Genomic DNA, 15,650 nt, shown 5'->3' on the forward strand with positions numbered 1-15,650 from the left:
GAAGACCGACATGGATGGTAATCTACACACTTATAAGGCACGACAGGTTGCAAAGGGCTTTTCTCAAACTCCGGGAGTTGATTATGATGAGAACTTTTCACCAGTAGCAAAGATTAAGTCTATTAGGGTTATGTTAGTCATTGCTGCATTTCATGACTATGAAATATGGCAAATGTTTGTCAAAACCGCTTTCCTTAATGGAAGGTTGGCTGAGGATGTTTACATGAGTCAGCCAGAGGGTTTTGTCAGTACAGAATACCCTAATAGAGTGTGTAAGCTTGAGAAATCCATCTATGGATTGAAACAAGCACCTCGCAGATGGAATCTTTGTTTCAATGAGAAAGTCAAAGAGTTTGGCTTTTCGAGGAGCGAAGATGAATCTTGTGTATATGTCAAGGCTAGTGGGAGTATAGTTAGCTTTTTGGTATTGTATGTGGATGACATACTACTCATAGGAAATGACATCCCAACCTTGCAGGAAGTGAAATCCTGTCTTGGGAAGTGTTTCTCTATGAAAGACCTAGGAGAAGCTGCCTATATTCTAGGGATAAGGATTTTGAGAGACCGGAGTAAAAGACTAATTGGACTTAGTCAGAGTACCTACTTGGATAAGGTGCTGAAGAGGTTCATCACGCAGGACTCCAAGAAAAGAGAGTTACCCATTCAGAGTAACGTCAGGCTAAGTAAAACTTAGAGCCCGAGTACTGAGGCTGAGATAGCAGAAATAAGTCGAGCACCTTATGCTTCTGCAGTAGGCTCGATCATGTATGCTATGACCTGCACTCGTCCTGATGTGGCCTTTGCCTTGAGCATGGTCAGCAGATATCAGGGGAACCCTGGCAAGGCTTACTGGACTGTGGTAAAGAATATCCTCAAGTACCTACGGAGGACTAAGGACTGGGTCCTTACCCTCGGTGGGAGTGATGACTTGAGAGTTGTAGGGTATAGTGATGCTAGCTTTCAGACTGATAGGGATAATTTCCGCTCTCAGTCAGGCTGGGTCTTTACCTTAAACGGAGGAGCAATCACTTGGAAGAGTTCCAAGCAGGAGACAGTGGCTGATTCAACTTGCGAATCAGAGTATATAGCAGCAAGCGAGGCAGCAAAGGAGGCGATATGGCTGAAGAACTTCATTGGAGACCTTGGAATTGTACCAGCTATAAAAGAGCCAATGGAAATTTTCTGTGATAGTGAAAGTGCAGTTGCCTTAGCCAAGGAACCAAGGGATCATGAGAGATCCAGACACATCGACAGAAAATACCATTTCATCAGACATCGAATAGAAGAAGGACTCTTCGTGGCAAAGAGGGTATCATCGGATGAGAACCCAACAGATCCCCTCACGAAGGGACTGAGTCGGGTTAAGCATCTCCAGCATGCTCAGAGCATAAGGCTAAGTTGTTGGACATGGCTACAACACAGTCGGTCATATGAGTGTTGTAGCCATGTCCAACAACTTAGACCTCTACAACCAACTCATGACAGTCTTGATTCATACCTACTTCCAACATATGACCGACTGTGGAGAATTCGAATAATATGATATACCAAACATAATTATTCTGGAAGTCAAAAGATGCAAAAGAAATATAGTAAACGATTGACAAAAGATAGCAACACTTTACTCATAAATAAACACAACTTTTATTCATCATCAAATGTCAATTACACTTTACAAATTTCAAGATTATCTAACTGTGTTGTAGCCATGTCCAACAACTTAGCCCTATGCTCCGAGCATGCTGGAGATGCTTAACCCGAGTTAGTCCCTTCGTGAGGGGATCTGCTGGATTCTCATCCGATGATACCCTCTTTGCCACGAGGAGTCCTTCTTCTATTCGATGTCTGATGAAATGGTATTTTCTGTCGATGTGTCTGGATCTCTCGTGATCCCTTGGTTCCTTAGCTAAGGCAACTGCACTTTCACTACCACAGAAAATTTCCATTGGCTCCTTTATAGCTGGTACAATTCCAAGGTCTCCAATGAAGTTCTTCAGCCATATCGCCTCCTTTGTTGCCTCGCTTGCTGCTATATGCTCTGATTCGCAAGTTGAATCAGCCACTGTCTCCTGCTTGGAACTCTTCCAAGTGATTGCTCCTCCGTTTAAGGTAAAGACCCAGCCTGACAGAGAGCGGAAATTATCCCTATCAGTCTGAAAGCTAGCATCATTATACCCTACAACTCTCAAGTCTTCACTCCCACCGAGGGTAAGGACCCAGTCCTTAGTCCTCCGTAGGTACTTGAGGATATTCTTTACCGCAGTCCAGTGTGCCTTGCCAGGGTTCCCCTGATACCTGCTAACCATGCTCAAAGAAAAGGCTACATCAGGTCGAGTACACGTCATAGCATACATGATCGATCCTACAGCCGAAGCATAAGGTATTCGACTCATTTCTGCTATCTCAGCCTCAGTACTAGGGCTTTGTGTCTTACTCAATCTGGCATTACTCTGGATGGGTAACTCTCCTTTCTTGGAGTCCTGCATGCTGAATCTCTTCAACACCTTATCCAAGTAAGTACTCTGACTAAGTCCAATTAGTCTTTTACTCCGGTCTCTCAAGATCCTTATCCCTAGAATATAGGCAGCTTCTCCTAGGTCCTTCATAGAGAAACACTTCCCAAGCCAGGACTTAACTTCCTGCAGAGTTGGGATGTCATTTCCTATGAGTAGTATGTCATCCACATACAATACCAAAAAGCTAACTATACTCCCACTAGCCTTGACATATACACAAGATTCATCTTCACTCCTAGAAAAGCCAAATTCCTTGACTTTCTCATCAAAGCAAAGATTCCATCTGCGAGGTGCTTGCTTTAACCCATAAATGGATTTCTCAAGCTTACACACTCTATTAGGGTACTCTGTGTTGACAAAACCCTCTGGCTGACTCATGTAAACATCCTCAGCCAACTTTCCATTAAGGAAAGCGGTTTTGACATCCATTTGCCATATTTCATAGTCATGAAATGCGGCTATGGCTAACAGAACCCTAATAGACTTAATCTTGGCCACTGGAGAAAAGGTCTCATCATAATCAACTCCCAGAGTTTGTGAGAAACCCTTTGCAACCAGTCGTGCCTTATAAGTGTGTACATTACCATCCATGTCGGTCTTCTTCTTGAAGATCCATTTGCACCCTACAGTCTTACGACATGGTACATTCTCAACCAAGTTCCAAACTTGATTGCCATACATGAACTGTATCTCGCTGTCCATTGCCTCTTTCCACTTGGCTAACTCAGGGCCTGCCATGGCTTGCGCGTAGCTGTTAGGTTCATCCAGACCTATCAGTGTCTCATCACTGATAAGTGTATCACCTTCCGCAGTAATATGGAATCCATAGTAATGCTCAGGTGCATTCCTAACCCTTGTGGAACGCCTCAGAGGTACAAACTTGTCAATTGGCTCAACAGAAGTTTCCTCCTCAAGTTGAGTGCTAGGGTTTGAAGTTCCTTCACCACTTGACTCTTGAATTTCTTCAAGGTCAACTTGCCTCCCACTGTCTCCTTGGCTTATGAACTCTCTCTCTCGAAAGAAAGCCATCCTAGATACAAAGACCACATTCTCACTAGGTCTGTAGAAGAGGTAACCAAAGGATTTCTGTGGGTAGCCGATGAAAATACACCTCTCACTTCGAGGTTCGAGCTTATCATGAGTCTCGCGTCTCACGAAAGCCTCGTAACCCCAAATCTTAATGTGGTCTAGTTTGGGTACTTTACCAGTCCACATCTCATGAGGAGTTTTGGCCACTTTCTTTGTGGGAACTAGATTAAGGATATTGGCGGCAGTCTCTAAGGCATACCCCCAAAATGAGATTGGTAGCGAAGCTCGACTCATCATGGAACGAACCATATCCAACAAGGTTCGATTACGCCTCTCAGCTACACCATTCAACTGCGGTGTCCTGGGAGGTGTCAATTGTGAGACAATCCCACATTCCCTAAGATAGTCGAGGAACTCTGAACTAAGATACTCACCACCTCGATCGGATCGAAGCATCTTAATGTTCCTGCCCAATTGATTCTCGACTTCCTGTTTAAACTCTTTAAACCTCTCAAAAGTCTCTGACTTATGCTTGATTAAGTAGACATATCCATATCTACTGTAATCATCAGTAAAAGTCAAATAATAACGATTAGCATCCCTTGTGGCATGTTTGAAGGGTCCACACACATCCGTGTGTATAAGATCCAATAAACCTTCACCCCTCTCACAAGAACATGTGAAGGGTGACTTTGTCATTTTTCCAAGTAAGCATGATTCACAACTATCATCTGACTTTAGGTCAAATGACTCCACGACTCCATCCTTTTGGAGTTGGCCTATGCGTTTCTTGCTTATATGTCCAAGACGACAATGCCATAATGATGCTTTATCCAAGTTATTATTATTAACAGAATCAATACACATTACATTATTTCCTAAGTTATCAACCACAGATACAGTTTCATACACGCCATCACAAGGTAATGCTTTAAAATAAAGAACATTATTAAAGAAAGCATTAATCGAACCAACTTCATTATCAAATGAAAAGGTGAAACCTTGTTTATACAATGCATGAAAGGAAATAATGTTTCTTGCCATTTCTGGCGAATAACAACACTTATTCAAATCTAAACTAAACCCACTACTTAGCAATAAAGTATAAACTCCAATCTTGGTGACAGGTAAAGCTTTCCTATTCCCCATGATTAAGTTTATTCTTCCATGCTCCACATTCTCACTTCTTCTTAGTCCCTGCAAATCAGAACAGATATGAATACCACAACCGGTATCAAGGACCCAAGAGTTAGAATGGGGTGAGTTATTAGATAAGATAGTGTAAATACCTGCATGGTTGGGTTTAACTTTCCCATCCTTCACATCTTGCTGGTATTTTGGGCAGTTCCACTTCCAATGTGACTTTTCATGGCAATAGAAGCATTCAGCCTCTTTTGGGTCAGAAGAAGGAGTGACGAAACCTTTCTTGGTTCCACTTGAAGAAGAGCCATCAAGGGTCCTAGCCTTGGTACCCTTCGAAGAGCTCTTCCTCTTCTTCCCTCTGCCTTTCCCGATTGCCAAAACCGGGGCGGAGTTTGGAGTAGGAGTGTTAACAACCGACTTACCCTTAAGACCTGTTTCTGCGGTCTTGAGGAGTCCCTGAAGTTTGCTGAGTGTGACCTCTTCCTTATTCATGTGAGATGTCATGCAGAATTGATCATATCACGATGGTAAGGAGTGCAAAATGATATCTATTGCAAGCTCCTCAGGGAAGTTCACATTAAGCTTCAACAACCGATCCACATACCTTTGTATTTTCTGCATGTGGCTCGTGACGGACTCCCCGTCCTTCATCATGGTTGTTATGATAGAGCATATGATTTCATACCTCTCTTGTCGTGCACTTTGATGGTATCTTTCCATCAGATCTTGGTGCATTTCAAAAGGGTAGAAGTCCTCATAGGACTTTTGGAGTTCCGCTGTCATGGTGGCCAACATGATGCATGCCACTTTTGTAGCATCCCTTTCATGTGCCCGTAAGTCAGCGATCTCCTGGGGAGTTGCAGTGGTCTCATCAATCTCCTTAAGCTCCTTGTCAAGGACATATTCTTTGTCCTCGTAGCGGGTAATCATCCTGATGTTTCTGATCCATTCATTGAAGTTGGATCCATCAAAAGTGACTTTCCCACACAAGTTCATAAGGGTAAAGGAGCCATTAGGATTAGAGCCAGAAGCAGCATTGTTTGAAGACATCTGAAAGAAGAGAACAAGATTAGTTTAGATATTAAGAGAGTCCTTAATAAAACACCCAAATGTAATATTAAGGCTAGAATCCAATCACAATATATTATAACTTAGAAGAGGTATGCCGTAATCCAAGCTATAACATATTTGAAAGGTAGGTGAATGACGATTCACCAATTTCCACCATGAAAAACGAAATATAAATATTAGGTTTTTAATTGGTTCTTAGAAATTCCTAGATTCTTTTGAGATTCAATGAACTTTTCAAAGGCATGTTTCAATCTCGAGTGTGCCCTCCAAGTTTTGTGACTGGGATACCGAGGATCACAAAACGAGGTGTGAAGTAACCATGCAAATCACTTGGTACCCTCAAGGTTTATCACTCAATCGATGTGCCGGTAAACCACACACGCTCCACCGATGCTATGGTAAACCTTAAGTCACCCTTTACCTACCTTGTTAAGTCCAAGTTAGTGTGCCGGTTAACCACACACGCTCCACCAACGACTTAAACAAAGTGTAAAGTGTAATTTCATGGATTAGCACCTTATTCATATTTTCCTAAAGTAACTAAGATTGGGAATTTAATAAAAGCATTTAGTTACTTTATAATATTCATCATACTTTTAATGAGAATTTATAAGTCCTTATCTTACCCGTTCGGCTAACGACCCTCCACCGATCAAGGAAGCGGTGGCTGAGAGTGGACACCCATTAAGTTGCCATTTTATAGGCAACAACCTTATACCCCCTTATAGACCGGCTTCGTGAATGAGGCGTACTAGCGGTAAGACGACTTGACGTTATACATATATATATTAGTAACTTATAATATTATAAAGTATAAGGGTTGAATTTTAACTTTTAAAATTCTAAGGGTTGGAACTAAAGTTTTAATCAAGACTTTACATGTTCCAAAACTTGAGGGCAAGTTTTGTAAACTTCCAAAACTTTTCATTTCTTATAACTTATGAATTAATTGAGTAATAAAAATGAAGACTCTTCATTTTTATAACTCTGGTGTTCTTTTAATGGCTTTAATAAAAGTGAGACTTTTGGTTTTCCATAACTTGAGGACAAGTTATGGACTCCATTAAAACACATTATGATCATGAATTAAACTACCATGAAGGTTACAAACAATTCCTATGATCATCTAATCTTCATAAGTTCAAGAACATGAATATGAACACTTTCAAGAATCAAAAAATTACACTTAAAAAAACTTGTAATTTTAATAATTGCCATTGTAAATGGATTAGCATAAACATTACACCATCTAAAACAAGCTTTAAAACATCAAAACAGTTTAGGGTAATGTTTCTAGTCCATTTCCAGCAACAAATGTACAAACTTTCATACGAGCAGAAAACAGAAAAACGATTTTTTTTCAAGCTGTTTGCACAAAAAAAACAACAAACAAACCTAGGCTCTGATACCACTGATGGGTTTTGAGCATTCTAACACTTCCTAAGTGTACATGCAACCCTATTAACCTTGGATCTATGTTTGTCTAATAATCATGCAAAGTTGAATTCCAAGGTTATATTCCTATCTAGCATACATGGGGAACATTTTTAACTTGAATGAAAGATAGAATAACTTACCTTATTGTTGATTATGATCCTTGAAACCTTGTGAGCCTAGCACCCCAAGTGTGATGCCTCAAATGCTTCACACAACACCAAATGCAAAGGAGTAAACTTTGAGAGAATCTTACACTTGCAAAATCGGCTCTAGCCCTCTTGTTTCTTATGTGTAGCCAATTTTGGTGGAGAATGGGTTTCTTATATAGTGTTGACACATCTAGGGTTACACCATGTAAACCCTAATGTGTCATGACTCTTCATTTCCATGACCCATGGGTTTGTAACTCCCATGGAGCATCCTATGGGTGGAACCCAACTTGATAATCCATGGAGCCTCTTAGCCCACTATATAAGATATGGAAGATTTACATAATCTACCCATATATTTAATTAGTTATCTTTTGATCACTTAATTAATTCTAAATTAATTCTTGATCAAACTAATTAAATAATATTATTAATATATTAGAACTTATAATATATTAATAAACCATAAGTGTTATTTCTCTCATTTTAGTTTATCCAATTGCATGGTGCCATGCAACCCAAATGGACCATGCCGGGTCGGGTCAAGTACATACCATAAATAGTTATGGACTTAGACACCTTATCCAACAATATTGTGTTGTATATAGGTACTTTTCTTGTGAGTTCTTTGCCTGCTTTGGTGTTATTCGACTTGGGTGCGAGTCAATCTTTTGTGTCTCGCTCCTTTAGTCGTCACATTAGTGTTAGACGCAAGGCGTTGAGTCGGCCATTGAGAGTTTCTATAGCCGACGAGCATGCAGGTTTTGCCACCGATGTATTCCAGGGATGTGTATTGGTGATTTTCGGTGTTGAGTTCCCGATAGATTTGGTGCCGATAACGATGAGTGAGGTCTGTGTCATAGTGGGAATGGACTGGTTGAGCCGATTTGGAACTGTGATCGACTGTGAGCATCAGATGGTGACCATACGAGACCCTAGTGGGGGAGTGCTTACCGTATATGGCAAGGGGACCAGATCTGGGTCAGCTTTCTGCTCTGCCTCCAGGGCGAGGCAGAGTTTACAGCAAGGATATATGGGATGTTTAGCATATGTGATGGATGAGAGAGTTGCCAATGAGAGGTTGAGTTCTATTTTTGATGTTCTGGTTGTGTGTGAGTTCTCGGATGTTTTCCCCGAGGAGTTACCGGGCGTACCTCCCGAGAGGCAGGTGGAGTCCTGGATTGATTTGGTTCTAGGTGAGGCGCCTATTGCCAAGGAACCTTATCGCCTTGCGCCACCCGAGATGCAGGAGTTATCCTTGCAGATCCAGGAGCTGCTGGGAAAGGGTTTTATTAGACCGAGTAGCTTACCGTGTGGAGCACCGATCCTTTTTGTCAGGAAGAAGGATGGTTCACACTGGATGTGTATCGACTACCAGGAGTTGAACAAGCTGACAGTCAAGAACCGTTATCCACTACCGAGGATCGAGGATTTATTTGATCAGTTGCAGGGGGTGTCTTGGTTTTCCAAGATTGATTTGAGATCTGGGTATCATCAGATGAGAGTTTGTAAGGAGGATATCCAGAAGACGGCCTTTAGGACTCGTTATGGGCACTACGAGTTTGGGGTATATCCCTTCGGACTCACCAATGCACTAGCAGCGTTCATGGATCTCATGAACCGGGTGTACAGGCCTATGTTGGATCGGTCGATGATCGTGTTCATCGACGATATTCTGGTATACTCAAGGTCTAGAGAGCATCACAAGGAACATCTTTGGGAGATTCTTGGAGTATTGAGGACGGAGAGGCTTTACGCCAAATTCTCCAAGTGTGATTTCTGGTTACGAGAGGTCCAGTTCGTAGGCCACCTCGTCAACCAGAATGGGATTTTGGTCGACCCGGCCAAGATTGAGGCAGTACGCGATGGGAGGTGCCGAGGTCCCCATCCGAGATTAGGAGTTTTCTTATCCTGGTAGCCTACTACCGGAGCTTTATCAGAGATTTATCCAAGGTTGTTGTTCCTCTTACCAGATTGACTAGGAAGGGTGTTACTTTTGGCTAGGGGCCCGAGCAGCTTGCCTCATTCGAGACCCTTCGCTAGAGATTGTGTGAAGCTCTAGTGTTAGCCCTTTCCGAGGGAGTGGAGGACTTCGTAGTTTACTGTGATGCATCAATATTTGGGATGGGTGTTGTGTTGATGCAGAGGGGTCATGTGATATCTTATGCATCGAGGCAGTTGAATCCTCATGAGACGAGGTATCCCACCCACGATTTGGAGGTAGGGGCGGTGGTGTTCGCCCTCAAGATCTGGTGCCACTATCTCTATGGTGTCCAGTGTACCATATATACAGAGCATAAGAGCCTGAAGTACCTTATAGATTAACCCAACCTGAATATAAGACAGAGGAGGTGGTTGGATGTAGTGAAAGACTACGACTGTGAGATATTGTATCTGTTGGATTAGGTGTCTAAGTTCATAACTATTCTGGGATGTACTTGACCCGATCAGCATGGTCCATTTGGGTTGCATGGCATCATGCATTTGGATAGAGCAAAATAAGAGAAATAACACTTAAGGTTTATTAATATATTATAAGTTCTAATATATTAATAGTATTATTTAATTAGTATTGATCAAGAATTAATTTGGTATTAATTAAGTGATCAAAAGGAGACTAATTAAATATATGTGTTGATTGTGTAAATCACCCATACTTGTATAGTGGGCTAATGCTCCATGGATTATCAAGTTGGGCTAAAACCCATAGGATGCTCCATGGATGCTCCATGGATGCTCCATGGTGTCTTTGAACCCATGGATCATGGAAATGAAGAGCCATGTCAAATTAGGGTTTACATGGTGTAACCCTAATTGTGACACACTATATAAGCAATATGTTGTAGACCAAAATCGGCACTAGTGTAAGAAATAAGAGGGCATAGCCGATTTCAAGAGTGTGACATTTCTCTCAAAGTTTATTCCAAGTGCATTTGGTGTTGTGTGAGACATTTGAGGCATCACACTTGGGGTGCTAGGCTCACAAGGTTCTCAAGGAATCCAAAGTACTACAAGGTATGTTTTCTTACTATCTTTTATGATTAAAAGTTCCCTTGTATGCTAGATAGGTTAAGAACCTTGGAAAATCAACTTTTCATGTATCATAGATAAAACATAGATCCAAGGTTTCTAGGGTTGCGTGTACACCATAGAAGTGTTAGAATGCTCATAACCCAACAGTGGTATCAAAGCCTAGGCTTGTTTTCTTGTTATACTTGCAAAATTGGCTGAAAAATCGAAGTTTGTTGCTGTCTGCTCAGCAGAATCGCCGAGTCCATGAAGGGACTCGACGAGTCCAAGGCTAAACTCATCCAACTCGCCGAGTTGGTTCATGCACTCGACGAGTTGGACCCACAGACAACATATCTTCGACTGTTTTGGCTGGAATTGGACTAGAAACATTACCCTAAGCTGTTTTTCAACTTATAAACCTGTTTTTGATATGGTAATGTTCATGCTAATCCAATTTCAAAGATAATTGTCAATAGATTCGTGTTTTGTATTGGTTTAATGATTAGGCTAATTACATGAAAAAGTTTGATTAAATAATCTTGTTCTTATGAGTTGCTTAGATTAATAGAAAAATTATGTGAAATTGTTGTTTTCAATCTAAATTAATCTAAGAGTTGGTTCTAAAATGTGTTCTTGTAACTTGTCCTCAAGTTATATGAAAAGTCACATTTAAGAGTCATAAAACTCATAAATATTTCCATAGGTTATGAACAAAGAAAAGTCATATTCTTTTAATAGTTTAAAGTCTTCCATAACTTGTCCTCAAGTTATGGAACTTGAAGAGTTTTTGGATTAAAACTACTTTAAACACATAAGTTATGGAATTGAATAGTTTTGAATAGTTTTAAAACTTGCCCTCAAATTTTGGAATTTGAAAAAGTTTTCCCTTATGAATACTTTAATTCCAAGTTAAACCCTTAGAATTTTAAAAGTTAAAATTCAACCCTTATACTTTATAATATTATAAAGTTAATAATATTTATATGTATAAGAGTAAAGTCGTTTTACCATTTGTAGGTCTCATTCACGAAGCCGGTCTATAAGGGGGGTATAAGGTTACTGCCTATAAAATGGAAGTTTAATGGGTGTCCACTCTCACCCACCGCTTCTTTGACTAGTGGAGGGTCGTTAGCCGAACGGGTAGGACAAGGACTATAATTCTCCCTTCATTAAAAGTATTAATGATAAATACTAAGTAACCAAACTCTTATTAATACCCAATCTTAGTTACTTAGGAAAATGTGAATTTGGTGCTAACCCATGAAATTAAATTTTGCACTTTGCTTAAGTCGGTTAGTGGAGCGTGTGTGGTTAACCGGCACTCTAGCTTGATTTAACAAGGTAGGCAAAGGGTAACTTAATGTTTATCATAGTATCGGTCGAGCGTGTGTTGTTAACCGACACATCGATTGAGGGGTCAAAATTAAGGGTACCAAGTATATTTTCATGGTTATTCACACCTTGTTTTGTGATCCTCGGCATCCCAGTCGCAAAACCTGAAGGGAACACTCGAGATTGAAACATGCCATTGAAAGTTCAATGAATCTCAAAAGATCTAGGAGTTTCAAATCCAATTAAAACCTAATAATTTATTTCGTTTTTTCATGATGGAAATTGGTGAATCATCATTCACCTACCTTCAAATATTTTATAGCCTGGATTACGGCATCCCTCTTCCAAGTTATAAAATATTGTGTTGGGTCCTAGCCTTAATATTTCATATTGGGTGTTATATTAAGGATTTAAATCAACTAACTTGAATTTCTCCCTTTGTAGATGTCTGGTTCAGACAACAATGATCTTCCCAAATCTTATGGAACAAGCTTTCCTAATGAAGATGACTTCCTGAGTTTGGCTCATGGAAATCATACTTCTCTTCCTCCTCCTCCTCCTCCAATTATTCTCCCTGACCCACAAGCTCAAAGACTTGAAAAGTTCAAGATCACTCAAGCCCTGCTCGCAATGAAACATGAAGATGGAAGACCTGTGTGCACTCATGTCTTAGGAATGAAGTCACACATTGACAGGTTGAGAATGTTGGGTGTCATTGTCCCAAGGAAGTTCGTTGGCTATTGACTGGGTCCTTCAGTAACTTCCTAAGTCATATAGTAAGTTTATTAAAGACTATTATGTGACAGATCACGATATGACCCTATTAGATCTTTCTTATTTGCTTATTGCTGCAGAATCAGAAATGATTTGGCGCAATAGTCAAGCATATATGGGTGGAAGGTCTACTTCTCAAACTTTCATGGACATGGACAATGGTAACATTGGAAGTCCAGAAAAGCTTTCTCTTCCCAACGGAAAGGGATCGATCTTGGTCAACCCGGTTGACCGGAAGGTAAAGAGAAAGTCTAAGTCTGGAATAGCCTTTTGTACCATTCCCGAAGAGTCTATATGTTTTCATTGTGAAGAAAAAGGGCATTGGAAGCGAAGCTGCCCTAGCTACCTAAAGGATCTGAAAGGAATCAAAAATTTTGACTCTGATTCAGGTAAGTCCACTATCTAACTCTGTTAAGTTCCTAATTGTTGATTATCAATACATGATGTGACTAAGTTACATTTTGATGTTTGGCAGGATCAAGCAAAGGAAAGGAAACTTAAAAAAAAGAGTATGCTGAATCTGATCGCGAAGATGGATTTCTATCGCATGGTTGAAGATCAGATTTTTGAGCTACTACTTAGGGGTTATGATAGATTGCTAGAAAACATGTAATAACATAGTTTTCATTTCAAGTTGCATTGTAAGGAAAAAGTTTTTCCGCATTTTTATAAATAAATGAAATTTTGATTTTATTTTAGTTTATATCTCCTTGCAATGACTTTTATTGAAAATTGATCTTTTTCTAGCAATAATGGAAATGTGAATTTGATTCTTTCGTTTGTGGTAGTGTCTAAATTTACCAAATAAGGAAAGCGTCTCATCACTCAAGTTTTCAGTTGGATAGAAACTTGGAATCATACAAGTTGTACAGTATGATAAATGAGAACTTTCAGCTTGGAAAAATTAAGACTAGTTCCTTGTTCACATGTATATGTGAGTCAAGTGAAGGACTAAGGGATGGAGTACACATTCTTGTGCACTGATCAAGGTCCACCACAAAAGGTAGGCAATACTATTTGTCATGATTTACTAAGGTTTAGTAAATATGGTTATACTTACAAGTTTAAGTATAATTCTGAAACATTGAAAAAATTTCAGTGTATGGCAGGATGGATGAGAAGAATCAAATTAGGCAGAAGGATAAAAGTTTCTCAAATCTGAAAAGATGGGAGAGTACTTTAGTACCATGTTTTGTGTTCATTTTAATGATTAAGAAACCATGTCACAATTGGTCCTCTAAAGACATCTTAGTGCATTCATATGGCTAAGAAGAGAAATCAAGAATTGCTGAAATGGTTAAATCAAGAAGATAAGTCAAACTTCGTTCCAAAACAACTCCAAGATTGTGACTTGAGTGACATATCTTAAAGAAAGGATTATAACACTAGTCAAATGTAAGAGTAAAGTGTATCCCACTCTTGTACATTTGAAATTGGTAAGTTGTGATGTTTTGGATAAAACAGAGACCAACTTAAGGCCAATTGTGTGAAGTGTTTGTCTTGATAAAGAATCTGCACTATCTCTTGATTATTTTGCAAGTGATTCTTATATGTCAAGAGGGAAGTGGGAGTCTTAAAGATCTTGGAAATACTTCCAGATCGAATCAAGAAGGAAAACCTATAGTTTATCACTAGCACACGACTTGAGGTTTATAACCTATCGTGTTGACATATTCCTATCTTTGTGCCCATTCCAGTTAAAGTTGGCTTTGCATATGATTTCTGAGAGTTTTCAATTGGTTGCATAACAGCTTGGAAGCAATGACAGGCCCTTGTACTGCCAGGTGGCAAGAAGTTAAGACTGCACAAGTTCAATCCATAAGAGTTTGGATTTGTCAATAACCTTGTCTTGTGATTATGGTTTTGACAAATTCACATGGATAGGAACACATACACCATAAAATCTAAGTGTCATAAGGTTTCTCTCCGATTCATGAAAATGATGGTGAGGAAACACTTTCACTAAGTAGATTTCAACTAGATAGCAATTGTGATATTTGCATTCTCAAAGTCGTTAGTGGAGCATGTGTGGTTAACCGGCACACTAACATGGACTTGTGAGAAATGGCAAAGGTCTAAACAATTGAGGCTATGATTACGGCATCCCTTTCCATAGTTCTGAAATTGTTTATACACACATGTGTGCTATCTAAGGAAAGGTGTATGATTTTGATAAAGTTTTATCAAAGCATCTCGTATCAGAAATATGAACTTTGGTAAGAAGGTCAATAAAATATTGATTTCTAGAAGTCCAGCAGATTTCTGAGTACATGTCAAAGCTAGTGGGAGCATAAGCTTCATGCTAATAAGCATCATGCAAGTTAGAGCATGATAATTATAATAAGTGTTGCAAGTTAGCAATGTTAATTATAGAAAACTAAAGGTTTCAATTGGGAAAAAGTTGTTTTGCTATAATTAAGGGAGAGGAAATTATACTTCACTTCAATTCTAAAAGCATAGATTGAGGTTTTAATCATATTTAGTCAAGGATATATATATATATATATATATATATATATATATATATATATATATATATATATATATATATATATATATATATATATATGAATTTCATGTTGGAATGGCTAAACATAAGGAAATTCTATATATGGGTCCATTATTTGCGTTCTAAGATTCGATTATGATTACGGTATCCCTTTTCATAATCTGAATTATGAGAACTTGGCAAATAGAAATAGAAATATTATAGTAAGAGACTGGTTTAGTATCATGTCTTTATCAATCGTGTCCCATATGCTTCAGATATAGGATCGATTGCATGTGCTATAAGATTCATCTGTTCTAAATTTTCCAAATGCCCAGAGCATTAAGAGGGAAAAGTACTAGAACTAGATATGACTAATTTGATTAAGCAATTGTCGAGGACAATCTAAGGTTTACCAAAGATTGGTTGCTCAGGGACAGTTGGAAGTATAATGTTAATTTTGGAAAGACCATAATGACATATTCTGAAAAGAGGCAACTCTTGTTCAGGAGTAATAGTCAAAAGGGGAATATGGAAATGTTCCCATAGGTGGAAGGTATTCATTAAATCTGTGTAAGATTAGGAAACTTAATGCAAGAAGAATGTTCAAAGGCAATGAACTTTGAATATAAGACTTCGTTTCCATGGAGTTGATCTCCATTGGAATACTCTGTAATGTCTGTTGACAAGTCTTTGTGA

This window comes from Lactuca virosa, chromosome 4 (assembly GCF_052849685.1).
Source record: "Lactuca virosa cultivar CGN04683 chromosome 4, Lactuca_virosa_CGN04683_v6, whole genome shotgun sequence".
NCBI lineage: Eukaryota > Viridiplantae > Streptophyta > Magnoliopsida > Asterales > Asteraceae > Lactuca > Lactuca virosa.